Raw genomic sequence first — 16314 nt, 5'->3', positions numbered from 1 at the left:
CCTCACCACTGGGTAACCACAAGCAGCTCTGATTAGGGCTTCTAAGGCAAAGGACACAAATGAATTCTACACGAACAGGAGATCCGACACTTCTGGATTTCAGCGGGATTACAGCCTTATCTGCAGCCCCTTGAAGATGAGACATTTAGATTTGACCCCTTTGGCAGCACATCCTGAACAAATTAGACTAGCATAAATGACACATGGCACGTAAAGGCAGCTTTCCCCCTCTGTGGGATTTCAAACACCCGTGTTTACTCTTGCTAGTCTTATTAATTCTGGTAGAATTCTACCACATATTGGGTTTGGTGCTGCCCTGGAATCTTTACGTACGTAACATTGGGGGAAGAGGCGCATTTGCACACTTGGGATGTGCATTTGGGTGGCACCAGACAAGGCACAATGGGTCGATTTCCATGCAGCTGACACCAGTAAGTGAAGTCCTGTGCATCTTTTATGCACAAAAAGTGTCACTGTGTTTAAAAGGGCTGGGACATCCATGAGGCAGACTGAGGTAACCACCTTGGGTGGCAGAAGCCAATGGACACTGCCAGGGCCAGATTTAGGTTGGACGAGGCCCTAAGCTACTGAAGGTAATGGGGCCCTTTATATGCCCAGCTGCCCTTTGTCAACAACAAATTGCCACTTTTTGTGTTGAATATATGCTATATGATGATTTATGGACCTAATAGGTATTTAAAACCATTGGCACATGCAAAATGTAGGCACCCTATATATAGAAATGAGAAACCAGTGATATTTTATAGAGCAGGCTAGTAGGCAGGGCCCATTACTGACATCATAGGAGCTTACACAACAGAATACACTGTTGCTGTATGTAGGTTTTATTTTATTTGTTTTTTATCTTATATTTTGGAAATGTACATCCAGTTTTTTTCTTTAAATTTTTTGGGGCCCCCCAAGAGAGTGGGGCCCTAAGCTATTGCTTGTTTAGCTTATACATAAGTCCGGCACTGGATACTGCCATGGGCATTATGTTCCACTGCCATCATGCGCCCTTGTCCTTCAGCTGCTGCCCCTCTCTGGATTCGACAGCAGCAGCTTCCAACCTCTGGCCTGTCTTTTGACTGCGGCTTTCAGCTGCGGCTTTCGGTGACAGCTTTTGGAAACCCAAAGCTGGAAACTGAAGCCAAAGCCAAGCCAAAGCTGGAGATGAGGTCTAAAGGTGCTTTTGGCTTGGTCTCTGGCTTTGGGTTTCTGAAAGCCTAAGCCTAAGCCCACAGCATAGCTGTCAACATTTCCCCTTTTTAAAGGGAAATTCCCTTATTCCGAATAGTATTCCTTGCAAGAAAAGGGAAAAGTTGACAGCTATGGCCCACAGTCCAAGCTGGCTTGGCACATTTCCATATCAGTTTGCATTTTTTAAAAAGTCCTCGTGGAACTATATCAGCTATTTAGTGTAAGTTTCCTAACATACACATCTTTCTACACAATTGTGCCCAATTCCACTGCCCCAAATCTTTGGATCTAGCCCTCCCCATCAGGGGTAATGAGCAAGATTCCTGGTGTGTTGAGCTGCACTGTAAATCAGGCACTATGTCTGTGAGGTGAAAGCAGGTGGAAGAAGCTGTGGGTTCCTTGTCTCCTCCTGCATAAAGGAATTTAAAGTAAAAGCTATGCTGGTCACTAACTCTTAGTACAAGTATCATTATTTGAGTTCTGGTCTGGCAACTCTGAGACCTTGTGCAAGAATAAAACTCCCAAGTCTTTAACAGGTGTAAGTCTCCTTCATCTCCAGGCAGCCAGAATTAAAACAGATCATCTTGAATTTGCATGCATTGCGTTTTGTGTTTCAATAAAAAAAACCAAAACACACCAAAAAAACCAACGCCTCCATTGGCAGACTGCATAGTAAACAAAAAAACCTGTACATCTACAGTGCTCATCAACACTTCAAAAATGCTCAGTCAAGGTATAGATCCTTGCTGCTTCATTAGTTTGTTTGTTTGTTTTTAATAAAACCGAGGATGACAACAAAACTAACATTTGTGGCCGTCAAGGTGACCTATGATTCCATGTGTGTATCTGAAGAAGTGTGCATGCACACGAAAGCTCATACCAAGAACTAACTTAGTTGGTCTTTAAGGTGCTACTGGAAGGAATTCTTTTTGTTTTGACTATGGCAGACCAACATGGCTACCTATCTGTAATATGATTCCATGGTTAATTTTATTCATTTTTATTTACTGAATCTCTATACCACCCTTCTTCTGAGGGACACTGGGCAGTTCGCAATATAAAAACACAAATATAATATAGTAACGAACAAAAACTAACAATCTGTTTCCCTTTCATGTCACTCAAAATCAACTCCCTGGTCACCTCACTCTCCCTAATGGATAAGACTGGCTTACTTTGGACCAATCATCTTCAAAAGCCCTAAAGCTTTTAAAAATTAATTTGAACTCCCGGTTCTTCTTAACTGGCTAGTGGGATGGGCTGTCTGACTAAGAACATCTACACACTCCCAAAAATACATTATCTGCCTTATCCAAGTTTAACCATCATGGCTGCACCAAAGGATTCCGGGAACTGTCACCTGGTGGATGTGCTGAGAATTTTACATTAATGTTCCCTAGTCCCAACTCACAGAACTGCACTTTCTAGGAATTGTTATTTAAAGCTGTCTGAGCTGTGGATATAGCCTATCAAAGTCAATGAGATCATTTGTCTCCCCAAAAGAGGCTCTGCAAGGAAAGTGGGAAAGAACACCAATCAGTTGCAGCTTTGCTGTAAAGACAGTGATGATGGAAGCTGCAGTTGCTGAATTTTTAGCCATGATGCAGTTGATCTTTTACCCATCAGGTGGCAACTCTAAGCAGCTCCAGAGATAGCAGGCAGTGACAAAGACAGAATGCTGCCTTGTATTGAGTCAGATTTTTACCCTATCTACAGTGGTATCTCGGGTTACATACGCTTCAGGTTACAGACTCTTCTAACTCAGAAATAGTGCTTCAGGTTAAGAACTTTGCTTCAGGATGAGAACAGAAATCGTGCTCCGGAGGCGCAGCAGCAGCAGGAGGCCCCATTAGCTAAAGTGGTGCTTCAGGTTAAGAACAGTTTCAGGTTAAGTACGGACCTCCGGAACGAATTAAGTACTTAACCTGAGGTACCACTGTAACACAGTAACACAGTACACTGTAACACAGTACAGTGGTACCTCTACTTACAAACTTAATTCATTCCAGAGGTCCGTTCTTCACCTGAAACTGTTCTTAACTAGAGGTGTGCTTCTGCTAATGGGGCTTCTTGCTGCTGCTGTGCTGCCGGCACACGATTTCCGTTCTCATCCTGAGGCAAAGTTCTCAACTTGAGGTAACTCTTCCAGGTTAGCGGAGTTTGTAACCTGAAGCAATTGTAACCTGAGGCATTTGTAACTTGGGGTACCATTGTACTGTGCCAGGCAGATGCTCTCTGGGTCTTTGGGCAGAGGTCTTTCCTTTATCAACTACCTGGCCATCGATCTGGAGATGCCACAGAATGAACTTGGGTTCTTCTGCAATGCAAAGCTACATGGTCTTTCTCCTTATATAAATTACTGATTTTTGGTGCTCCCCCTCAAAAAGAGAGGGGGGCATTAAGGTGCCAGACATCCTTATCAACATGCCACTTGAAATTAAGTCCTACATTTCCAAGTACGGTAACATGTTTAGGGCCAAAAAAAGCAAGAACTGCACATCTTTTAATTGTTCACATGAGAAACTCTGGAAAAATTGGTGGATCTACTTGACAGTACACAACTTGAAGCATCAATTCACGCAGTATGCATAAGATCGCTTTTGCATTTCATAGTATTTGATCTAGAAGAAGTACCGTTCTCTTGGTCTTTATACTTAAAATCACCATGGTATACTAGACCATGGGTAGGCAACCTAAGGCCTGGGGGCCGGATCTGGCCCAATCACCTTCTAAATCTTACATGAGTAGAATGTGCCCTTTTATATAAAATGCATCTCTGGGTTATTTGCGGGGCCTGCCTGGTGTTTTTACATGAGTAGAATGTGTGCTTTTATTTAAAATGCATCTCTGAGTTATTAGTGGGGCCTGCCTGGTGTTTTTACATGAGTAGAATGTGTGCTTTTATTTAAAATGCCTCTCTGAGTTATTTGTGGGGCATAGGAATTTGTTCATATTTTTTTCCAAAATACAGTCCGGCCCCCCACAAGGTCTGAGGGACAGTGGACCGGCCCCCTGCTGAAAAAGTTTGCTGACCCCTGTAACTGCCTTTATAATGGAAAACACTTGATAACAGAGCATGTCTTCTAGGGCTCCTGGTGAATCAGGGGAAGCCACATAGATCCTTCAAAATCCTTCTTTGCAAAAGCCTTAGGACAGGGGTGCCCAAACTTTTTTCAAAGAGGGCTAGATTTGATGAAGTGAACATGTGTGAGGGCCGACCAAAGTCGAGCTGTTTTTAGGATTGAAGTTTAGCCCAAAGTTGTGGAACTTTCTTTTGGATTTAACCCCAAAGTTGCTGAGGGTTTTTTTTTTTTTAAGATTGAACTTGTTGAACGTTTTCTACAATTTTGCCCCAAAGTTGTTGAGCTTTTTTTAGAATTTTACCCCAGGATAAATAGACTGGCAGGCCGGATAAGCCCCTATATTTCATCTCAACCCTTAAACAGGACAGATCCCAAACAACTCTCTACTTCAGGTGAAGGTCAAGATGGTGTCTCCCATATCATGGATGAACATGGACTGCCTGGGAGTTCAGCCCTGGTGATGAGGCAAAGTTCTCCATTGAACCTAAAGGCAGCAGGCTAGCTTAAGCTACTGTAGGGCAGGGGAATTGGCACCTATCAGTTGCTGGGAATCACAAGCAGGGGTGATGCTGATGGGCTGAAGTCCTCCTTTTGGGCATCTGGTTGGTCACCATGATAGCAGGATGCTGGATCAATGGGTCATTATTGACCTGATCCAGCAGACTCTGCTTATGTTCACCTGCAGGACCCTGTCCGATAGCACCTTGCTGCTGCTCCTCACTGTCTGCCACCCAGTGGCGTAGCGTGGGTTGTCAGCACCCGGGGCAAGGCAAGTAATTTGCGCCCCCCTAACCCGTGGATTTGCGCCCCCTAACCTGTGGATTTGCGCCCCCTAACTCTAACCCCCAGATGTTGCACCCGGTGCTGCCGGCCCCCCCTTCACCCCCCATGCTACACCACTGCTGCCACCTGAGGTTGCCGGCTGACTTTGCCTAATAAGAAGGCTGGCCCTACCCTAGAATAATTTTGTGGAAAAGAAAAAGGGCATACAATAGTTTAAACCCCAGCACCCCTGTTTAACAGGTTGTGGTTACAGTTCTAGAAAGACAACCTCTGGGGTCATCTGAAATGAAAACTTAGGAGAAAGCTCAGTGGTAAGCTAGTTCTTTGCATTGTTCAGGATTGCTTAGCCTGAAATGTCCATAGAATGCAATGTCATAGCTTTCCTGGACAACTGGTCCCATTATTCAATAGTTTGCATAGTTAGGATACCCAATCCAATCCTGCTGTGGAGCCCACTGATGAAATGCTGACATGTCTAACATTTGACCAATGCTCTCTGGCACAGTTTTGCAGAGTAGAACTTCCTGGGAATGTGTGCCCTGTGCCATTTCCCCCAGTATATTTACCTCCCCCTTTTTACCTTCTTTTGCAAACAAGCTATCCGGTTATTTCCCTGATCTGGTTCATGAAATGGAACAACCAAGAGCCACCTGAAAACAAATACACATCAAGAGGACAAGGCTGTGAATAGACATTGGATGGAACAATCTATTGGTTAAGTTGAACTCCTCTTGGAAGCTCAAACATTGCTCTTTAGTGTTTTAATATAATAATAATAATAATAATAATAATAATAATTTATTTCAACAAAATATTAAAAATACAGTAAGATGTTCACTTGAAAATGTTGTATGTGCATGACAAAATGTCTGCTTTCAGCCACTAATATGAAAGATGCATCTTTCTAAAGATGTTAATTTCTAAAGATGTTAATGTATTTTTCGCTCTATAGGACGCACCGGACCATAGGACACACCGGACCATAGGAGGGGGAGAACAGGAAAAAAATAATTCTCCCCCTCTCTGCTCAGCGCCCCTTCAGTGAAGCGGGAGGAGAAGCGGAGCCCCTTCCATTTCTCCTCCCGCTTCGCTGAAGGGGCCCTGAGCAGAGAGGGAAAACTGTGCAGCGCCTCTCCAGCAAAGCGAAGCCTGGAGAGCAAGAGGGATCGGTGTGCACTGACCCCTCTCGCTCTCCAGACTTCAGGTGCCTATCCACAAGCCTTCGGAGTGCAGCGGGAACTCCCGCTGCGCTCCGGGGGCTTCAGGCAGCTTCAGCGAAAGCAATGCGAAGCCTCTGGAGCACGTGGGGAGCTCTCCCTCTGCGCTTCAGAGGCTCCGCGTTGCTATCGCTGAAGCCAAGGAGCCTGCATTCGCTCCATAGGACGCGCACACATTTCCCCTTCATTTTTGGAGGGGGAAAAGTGCGTCCTATAGAGCGAAAAATACGGTAATCTTTAGAGCTCAACATGGGCCGGTGTTTCATAAGCTCAATCTTTGCTTTGTATGAACGCTCCTTTACCACAGTATAAATGGATGGTCTTGACTCCAACCTCTTCTTGATAGTGTGGAGCAAAACACGGTTGTCCTTTATCACCACTTTTCTTTGTTCTCTCTATCAAGCCACTAGCAATGTCTGTTAGAAACAATGCGAAAATAGTGGGTGTAACAATAAATGGGAGATTGCATACTATCAGCTTTTTTGTCGATGACATCACCCTTATGTTATCTAAACCAGAAACTGCAACACCTGGGCTTGCAAAGGAACAGAGGTACTATGGTGAGGTAACAAGACTGCAAATAAATGAGTCTAAATCTGAAATTATGTGTTTAGGTACTCCATTGCAATTTCAGGCTAATACAAAGCACATTACTGGTTTTAAAAGTTGTCCTCAAAAACTTAAGTATTTGGTACTAAAAACCTGCATTCCTCAAAGAGGGCAAATTTTGCACTTCTGCTAACACAAATCAGACAGGAATTGAAGTCTTGGGAGGAGCTACACCTTTCTTGGTCTGACCACATTGTGGTCCTTCCAAAGTTCCCCTGTCTGTTTCAACTTTGGCCAATAGCTACAATGCCTAAAGAAAAAGAAGAAGAAGAAGAAGAGTTTGGATTTTATATCCTGCTTTATCACTACCCGAAGGAGTCTCAAAGCGGCTAACATTCTCCATTCCCTTCCTCCCCCACAACAAACACTCTGTGAGGTGAGTGAGGCTGAGGGACTTCAGAGAAGTGTGACTAGCCCAAGGTCACCCAGCAGCTGCATGTGGAGGAGCAGGGAATAGAACCCAGTTCATCAGATTATGAGTCCACCGCTCTTAACCACTACACCACACTGGCTCTCAGAACTTAAAGAACTTAAGGCCTGGCAATGACTACTAGGCAAATTTATTCACCAAGACAAGACAGCTTGTCTGTGTGATAGAATTCTATACAGTAACAGAAGCTGAGTTGATTTGGGAGTGCCACATTTATAACATGCATTATAGGGCGATTTAGCTAAATTTTCCAATGTGATCCTACTTTATTTATTACTGCAGTTAAAAGGTTGTTTCTGAATGTTGTTGTAAAAGTGGTAAACATTTGGGGAAAATGTTTCATTTTCATTCATTTTTTTTAAAAAAGAGCAAGCTTTAAAGAGTAACACAGGGCTCTCAAAATAAAGTGAACGAGAGACCGCACATGTAAACTACTAAAACTAGGGCACTCAAATTCAGTGCGTATTTACTGCTTGTAGCCATAGACCTTTGCAAACAAGGGCATTCATCAGTGGGCCAGTGTATATATTCATATTTGCAATGAGGTAGTTAAGTATGCAAAAACACTGCAAAAAGCTCCCTTCAAGGCTTGCTTTGGCAATCTACAGTTTCTAAAAGTTCTGCTCTGGTCCAGAATGCCTGCCAGGAAATCTGCTTCCTCATCCAATCCCACTGCTTTCCAGCCAAGGTGTTGCAAGGGCTGGTTGTGGTTGGTTGGTGATGAGGGGAAAGCGTTCTGTACAGACTCAGAGCTGCTGTCCTCCTTTGCCATCCTTTCATATCCCATAGCTGAGTCACAGAGTCCAGCACAGAGATGCACTTCAAAGGGAGGCAGCCCTTGGACCCAACCAGGACTTTTTGCTCTCTGAAGTGGAGCCCTAGGGCACCTACCCTTCACCCCTCCCAGCTAGGGCCAACACTTTAAAAAAGCCTTAATGCACTATTCAGACATCAGGTCATGCCTTCAGTGCTTTTATGGTGTGTCATGTATACCTCAGTAACTCTCCAGGCAGGCCTTGTAACCAAACCAAACACAGCTATTCCTTTTTTATTGCACTTATATTCCACCTTTTCCTCCAAGGAGCTAAAAGCGATGCACATGGTTCTCCCTCCCCTCGTTTGATTCTCTGCAATGACCCTGAGAGGTAAGTGACTGGCCCAAGGTCACCCAGTGAGTATCATGGCAGAGAGGGGAATCGAACTCAGCTCTCCCAGGTCCTAATCAAGACACTCTAATCGGCTCTTGACCTCCTATGTGCTTGAACAAACACCAGAACTTGACCGCGTTCCTGATGGGCCGCCGCACACTTTGTGGACCACAAGTTGTGCAGTCCTGCTTCGGTTAGTGCTCAGGTGAAATTACCATTTCAAACCTGTCACTAGAGGGCAGTCCACACCTACTTTGGGCTTTGCTGGGTTTGCAGCATCTGGCCCCTCCCCTTTCCTCAATATTTTTGGAGGGATGTCCCTGCTCCCCCCCCCCCATTGTATAACTTTGGGAAGCCAAGCTGCCCCATTGCCATGGAAACTATTTAAAAAACCCCCAACCCTAATCAAATTATTACAGTTACAGATAGATAGCCCTGTTGGTCTGCCATAGTCAAAACAAAAAAAAATTCCTTCCAGTAGCACCTTAAAGACCAACTAAGTCAGTTCTTGGTATGAGCTTTCGTGTGCATGCACACTTCTTCAGATACACATGTGTATTATTACAGTACTCTTTTGCACATGCAAATCTCTTAACAGGGCAAAGAGAGGGAGAGAGATACCTTTGACCAATTCCGGACTCAATACACCAAGCAGGTTAAATCTATATAAACAAATTGCACGCAATCTTCTCAAAAAAGCCTATCTGTGTGAATGGCTCTTATTTTCAGCCTACCTCTTGGTTAGGCTAGCATGCTGCGGTCTTATGCATTTCCCAATATGAGTATATTGCAGGGGGAGGCGGAGAATTAAAAAAAAAATATATTGTGGCACTTTAAAGACCAGCTCATTTTATTTATGACAAATAAATAGCTTTCATCCAATGCACCTGGCCAAGTGTAGTCCATGAAAGTGTCTGCCTTAATTATGTAAATATATTATTATTGGTCTTTAAGATGCGACTAGACCTTTTGGTGATTTTATGCGTATATACTCCCAAGAAAGAGTTACTACTCTTGAATTCTGGGTAACATGGCCAAGCAGCTTATAACTCTCCGCATTCCAAGTCAAATAGCAGTAGACCCCCTCCCACCTGTCACTGGCCCTAAAATCGAAAACATCCCTGGATGTGGGAAGATTCTGATGCAGGATGGAACCCAGTTTTGGGCTCCTTCTCTGGGCATTTCCTACCCTCTCCTGCTCTAGGGTGCTAATAACCTGTGCCCAACAACTTTGAATATGCAGACTCCTCCAGATTCACACCTCTAACGAACTACCTTTTTTAATTCCGGAGGGGAATCGTGTCCCTTCTCTCTCTCCAGAGAGATTACGCACCTCTCCAAAACGTGTTGCCTCTGCGTCGCTTGGTGGCGGCTCCTGATCCCCTACCAACCCCACGGAAATCTTTAGGGAAATAAGGTCGCTCGGGCAATTGCAACCCAAGCTCGCTTTCCCTTGGGATCGCGACGCTCCCAGAGTATTCCCGACCTTTGCCGAGGATTTCTCCTCGGAGGGGAAAGGTGAGCGAGTCCCTGCCTCGCTGCAAGGCGGCGATGCTGGGCGTGTTCCCCATTCCCAGTGGGAGGAGAAGAGGGCGATCGAAGCGCGCGTCGCCGTCTGGATAAGCGCTGCTTCGGACACGTTTCTAGGCGCAAGAAGAGGCGCTGGCTCGGCGGGGCTGGTGTTGCCGTCCCAGCACAAGCAGGCTGTGGCGTAGCGTGGGTTGTCAGCACCCGGGGCAAGGCAAGTAATTTGCGCCCCCTAACCCGTGGATTTGCGCCCCCTAACCCTAACCCCCAGATGTTGAGCCCGGTGTGGCCGGCCCCCCCTGCACCCCCCACGCTACGCCACTGCGAGCAGGATCGGGATCAGGAAACTCTGGGCCTCTGGAGAGAGGCGATTATGGGAGCAAGCTCGGTTCTGGATTCCCACAAGAGGTGCCCAGCTCACGCGTGGGGAAAACCCCTCCAGCGCACTTTTTCTTTCTTTCCATGCGCTTTGGTTTCTTTTCCCCACACGATCGGCGGACGCTAGTCGGAGGCTGCTAGTTTATGGGAAAGGACAATCCACGGTGAGACGGCGGAGCTGACAGCCGGGGGAAAGTTTAGGCGACCGCTTAAGCGTCTATCCCTCTTGAGGGTTTTCGTGGCACTAAGCTGGTTTGCGATTTAAATGCTTTGTGGAGCGCGCGGTCCCTTGACTCGCCTTTCCGCAGCCCTTCCGTTCAGCGCGGACGCTCGGCACTGAAAAAGTTTCCAGGATCAATTCCCCCAGGGACACCTTAAGCCCCTTACATCCTAGCGAAACCAGAGAGATATTTTCCAGGGACACCAGGGATGGACGAACCTGGCTGAAAACCTAGAACGATTTACCTGGGAGTACGTCCCACTGAACTCAGCGGGGTCCTACTTCTGTGTAAACATGTCTTGTTATTCAAGGATGCAAAAAAATGTCGCCCTTCACTCTTGAAGTCGAGGAAAACCTTGGCATAACAGGGAGGATCTGAGAGACAAGTGTTCAAACCCCCCACTCAACTTGAAACTCTCACCAGGCGACCCTTTGGCCGGTAACGGTCTCTCAGTCTAATCTACCTCACAGGGATGTTGTTAGACTAAAGCGGGAGAGGTAAACCATATATATCGCTTTGGTCCAAGGGAGAATAACGAGACAAATTTAATTCCTCCACATTTGAAGCTCTCCAGAGGAAGCGTCTTTTCAGGCGAGCAGGTCGAAGGCAAAATATTTAGAGCAGCAGGGCGGGGACTTATTGTAATTGCACACTTACCTGGGAGTAAGCCCCACTGAAGACAGTGGGTCTCCCTTCTGAATAAATAGACATAGGATCCGGGTTCAGATAACCCCAGCCATACTGATTTGGATCTGGGGTGGTGTTGCAAGTGGCCTTATATAGCAAAGAAGCGCATTCTCCAGAAATCTAAGCAACCGTTGCGTCTGGCTGCCTGAGGCGCATCAGTGGAGAGCTATGGGGGCAGGACCCCAGTTCTGCCCAGATCTCACAAGGCTTTCTCTCAACTTCGGCCCGACGTAACTGCGTAAGGACTGCCAAACAGTTATTTGGAACGCGCTCATCACCTTCACTATTTTTTTTTTGAGAAGTTCAACAGTGAAGTTAAACTAACCCGCTTGAAATGACCAGAGGATGAGTCTATACTTCTAAAACGAGCTGGTGCCATAAGACCTCCCTGGGGATTTCCCAAATGCGCCCCCCCCGCAGGCAAAGGAGCCAACTTAACCAACGCGAGATGGCGGGATGGAGACAGAAACAACCCACTCTCCAAGAAAATAATTATAAAAAATACCACTTTTAACTCTTGCAAGTTTCCCCTCCTTTTTTGTTAGAGGGCCCTCGCTACTGGCGCTCTTGAAATGTTACTACCAGACTTTGCTGGTTTAGACCCATGGATTGCGGCGGATCCAGAATAACCAGGGCGGAGTTCTCAAGGTGGGGGAGGTGGGGAGAAGCCGCCCCAAAACTCCTGTCCTCGGAGCAGGCGAGTCTCTCCCCGCCCCCATCCCAGGCCCCTCAACCAGCCAGACCATCGCTGCGCAACTCCCCGAGCTCCCCAGCCCAGAGGGGCGGTTTCCCCGGAGAGCCCTCCCCCTGCTTACCTCGGATCTGGTCTCTTCCGACCCAAGGGTGACATGAACGCCCGGGATCCACGGCTCTCCGGCTCAGAGATGCATGTGGAGCCCGGGGCGCGGAGATCCTCGAAGTGGGTGGGCGATGTGGGGTGGGGTGGGGAGAAGAGCCTTGCTCGCAATCCAGGCGGGGGAGGGAGCTGTTGCCGCCGCCGCCGCCCCGCGCCCTCCCCCCGCCGCAGCCCCGCAGGTGCAGCCGGGGGGCGCCGCGCCTTCCCCACGCCTTGCGCTGCGCCCGATCCAAAGCTTCAAGGTAGACGGCGCGAGAAACTCGCCTGGCCGCGGGGCGCGCCGCCTGTCAGTCGCAACTGGCCCTGGAGCCTACAGTTCAGAAGAAGAAGAAGAAGAAGCAGCCGCTGGCCGGACGCCGGAGAGAGACACCCCACCCACAGCGGCGGGGAGTCCAGTGAAGACATCGGGGGGCCCCGGCCACGCCGGCTGCTCCAGGGAGAAGAGGTGGGGAGGGGAGAGGGCGGGGCGCGGGACGCACCCAAGGGAGACAAGAGCCCCGGGAGTGGAGGGTCCGAGGAAGGCTGGGCGGGGAGAAAGGGGATTCAGAAGCCAGCAAAGCTGCGTCCTCCCCGAGGGCAAGTCAAAGCTTGGCAGATAGATCCATGTGGAATGATGCGCTGCGCCACCAGAGGCTGGTGCAAAATCCAGACGCCGAGTCTTTCCCGCCCTCCCCTCGCGTCCTCCTCTTCCAACACCACCAACAGGTCACTGTAAGATCCTCTGGAATCGACGTGGAGGGGGCAAGCGAGAGAAGAAGAAAGGCTCTCCTGCCGCCGGAGGTCTAGCTCCGCTCGCACGCCAGGGGGCAGAGGAGGGCGCGCTCCAGCCGTCCCAAGCGCACGCCGAGAGCTCTCTTTGCCAGGGGGAGACGGCCCGCGAGATGCCTTTATAGGCTTGGCGCTCGGTGACGCGGCCCCCATCGCCGCCTCTGATTCGCCCGCGGACCTAAACACACGCACACTCACTCACTCACTCACTCACACACACACAAGCGAGCGCTTCTTCTTTCTCTTGCTGGCGCTCCCCCGCCTCCCCCGCGCGCGCCCCGTCCAGCATCAAACAACACCAGGAGATCCAGCGAATAGCTCTTGGCTGAAGTCAGCGGCTCGACATATCGTGCGTATTCCATGGCCAGCCGCGCGAAGGAGGCTTCTGAAGTTGGCCCGGCGTCTTGGGCTCGCATTTGCTTTGCTGATGTAACCCAACGCCGCACTTTGGTGCAAGCCGCCCGAGGGGTGTTGGGCAGCCGGACTCCCCCTCCCTCCCGCCGGCCGCAGGCAGCCCTGTCCCCAATTCCAGAGCGCTCGCATCATTCATGGCTAAAGGGGCAGGTCGACGGAGACGGCTGCTGCCATCGCTTGCTGCCACCGAAGATATGCCTCTTTCCTGTCGCCTCTTCAATATCTTATTGTTCTCCGGTTGGGGGGGGGGGATACACAGGTAGATGGGATGGAGAGAAGAGGCAAGATCAATAAAGTTGCACAAATGGGGAAAGCCCAGGAATAAACTTCTTTGCAAAGCCTCGCCCATGTCCAGGAAACCCCGCCCCTAATCGCAGATGGTGCATAAATCAGTGGCTTGTGTTGCACATGGCCAGAGGCATTGCAACAAGCCCTTGGGCTAAGTTGGAGGAGGGGTGGGGAAGAGAAAATTAAATAAACACACATCTAAGCGTCATCTGGGAGTTTCTGCCCAGGTTGTTTGAAAGCACTTTTGGATTTGCATACACTGTTTTGCATGCAGGGTTAAGCATTGATTGAAGGAGGGAGATACTTTGAAACTGAACTGCTTGGTGTTTACACCAGGGAGATGACCAGAGGGGAAGGACAAAAGTACCTCAGCAGCTCCAAAGCTTGTATCCAACACTCATCCTAGAAACTACTATTGCTCTGATGGACCTTGGTGAACTATTAGGGTTCCATAACCCTGAAGGACAAATATTAGTACAGTATTTGAAATGGACAGAATAGTCTAAGCAGGTGTGATGTAGTGGTTAGTATTGGACTAGGACCTGGGAGAAATCTCAGGCCATGAAGCTCCCTAGATGATCGTGGTCCATTCACTGCCTCTCAGCTTTGCCTACATTACAGGGTTTTTATAGGAATTAAATGAGGAAAGGTGGGATATGAATGCAATAAATAAATGCAAAAATAAATAAGCAGTCTGGTGCAGTGTTATCATGACTCTTGGTCCCAGAGAATCCACCCTCTCGTTCCTTGCCACGTGACACAACTCCATGCCAACATTGCCTTGATGGCAAAATGACATTTTGGGACCTTGTGTATGCAAGGCAGATGTTCTACCACTGATCCACAACCCTGATGCAGTTTTTCTTTTTAAAACTTAGCTTCTTTTTTAAACAACAACAACAACAACAACAACAACACACTAAAGGCTTTCCTTGGAGTAAGTCTCATTGAACTCATTATGTGTCCATTCATAGAACTGCACCTTAAGTCACTCAGCATGCGATGTATAAAAAGTCTGGAGAATCAGGCAGCTTATTCTCGTCACACACTTTAAAGAACTTCCTTCTGCAACAATGTTTAAAAGTGACTAATTGAATATAACTGTAAACAGCTGCCAAAAGTTGCTACTGTTCTAGTTGCCATTGGCCTCTGCCACATCGTTGCCTTTTCGCTGCTGCCTCAAACTCCATAGGGATCTTGGCACTTTTGCTGGGAATTCGTAGCAATCCCTCCCACAGGGTAGCTCTTGTGATACCATCACACAGAAGTCGGGGGAATATTCCTTTACAGAGTTCAGAAAGAGAGCAGGAAATATACCAAGGGGCAATGGAAATTAGTGGAATAGTTTTTAAAATATATGTTGACGTCTTGCTAGAATGCATGATTTGGGTGATTGCTGTACCATCACTTAAAGTGCATGTGGATTGCACAAAAAGCTTTGTCAGGCAGAATCACTTTATGGCAGCCTAGCTCTGTCCTGAACCCTCCAGATGCTTTGGCCCACAATTCCCATCATCCCTGGCATATTAACCATGCTGGCTAGGGCCTGATGGGAGTTGTGGTCCAACAACATCTGGAGGGAACCAAGTTGCTTAACTAAGTGGAGTAAGAGCTATTTCACCCTTTATAAAACACCTAGCCCTGGTCAGCTGCAGCTAGGCTCATGTACTTGTGCATTTGACACAATTCTTTACATTTTTAGGGCTATTCATGCGTATTATGAAAAGGTCTCAGGGAATGGGGGTCTTAAATTAGGGCAATTTGTGTGACTGGAGAAAACAAGAATGAGTCAAAAGAAATGAGTGTGCACACGCTTATGACCAATGATGCCTCTGTCGTACCACTTTCAGCTCTCTGAAAAAAGCTATTGTCTGTCTCCAGACAGACCCTGAATGCAGTGGATTTTTGAGGGGCATGGGCTGTGAATGAACAGAGCCTTTTTGGGGTCATCACTAAGGCTAGATCAGGAGGTTTACTTCATGTTGAAAATGCTGTATAGCTAAGTCCTCCATAACTATTGGGAAATTTGGGGAAGCAGAGGTGGTGGTGCTCAGTTTAACAATGTCCAGAGGTGGGAAACCTTTCCAGATGTTCCTGGACTCCAGCTCCCATCAGCTTTCACTATTGACCAGGCTAGCTGGGGCTGATGGGAACTGGAGTCCAACAAGAAGAAGAAGAAGAGTTTGGATTTGATATCCCGCCTTTCACTCCCCTTCAGGAGTCTCAAAGCGGCTAACATTCTCCTTTCCCTTCCTCCCCCACAACAAACACTCTGTGAGGTGAGTGGGGCTGAGAGACTTCAGAGAAGTGTGACTGGCCCAAGGTCACCCAGCAGCTGCATGTGGAGGAGCGGAGACGCGAACCCGGTTCCCCAGATTACAAGACTACCGCTCTTAACCACTGCACCACACTGGCTCTCTTATGGAGGTGTCACAGGTTCCTTACCCTTACTTTAGCTGAAAAATTTCCTACTATCTTTTAAGAGCAAGACAGTGAACAGTGAATACTGAATACTGAAATAATAGGCAGTCTAATTAGTAGCTGTTATGCAACCACAGTAATGCAAAAAATGGCATTTATTTCCTGGAAAGACCTCTAGCACAAGTACCCAGTATCCTCACAGACAATGGAGAAAAATACATTATATAACTCTATAGTCTTGTGCAGACATAATTCGGGCATGAATCAAATTGGGTATTAAAAGT

General features: G+C 47.5%; 1 protein-coding gene across 1 annotated transcript in view; it reads right to left on the bottom strand.

Annotated features, from left to right (window-relative positions):
• Window positions 1-12253, bottom strand: part of GDNF (glial cell derived neurotrophic factor) — a 29518-nt gene extending 17265 nt beyond the window's left edge. The window contains exon 1 of the mRNA XM_083703727.1: window positions 12099-12253. The gene's annotated coding sequence lies outside the window, so the exon portion shown is untranslated. The remainder of the gene's footprint in view (window positions 1-12098) is intronic.
• Window positions 12254-16314: the final 4061 nt, after the last annotated feature.

This window comes from Podarcis gaigeae (assembly GCF_964106915.1).
Source record: "Podarcis gaigeae genome assembly, chromosome: 11".
NCBI lineage: Eukaryota > Metazoa > Chordata > Lepidosauria > Squamata > Lacertidae > Podarcis > Podarcis gaigeae.
Note: the sequence above shows the minus strand (reverse complement) of the source record. Positions and strands in the feature narration are given on the sequence as shown.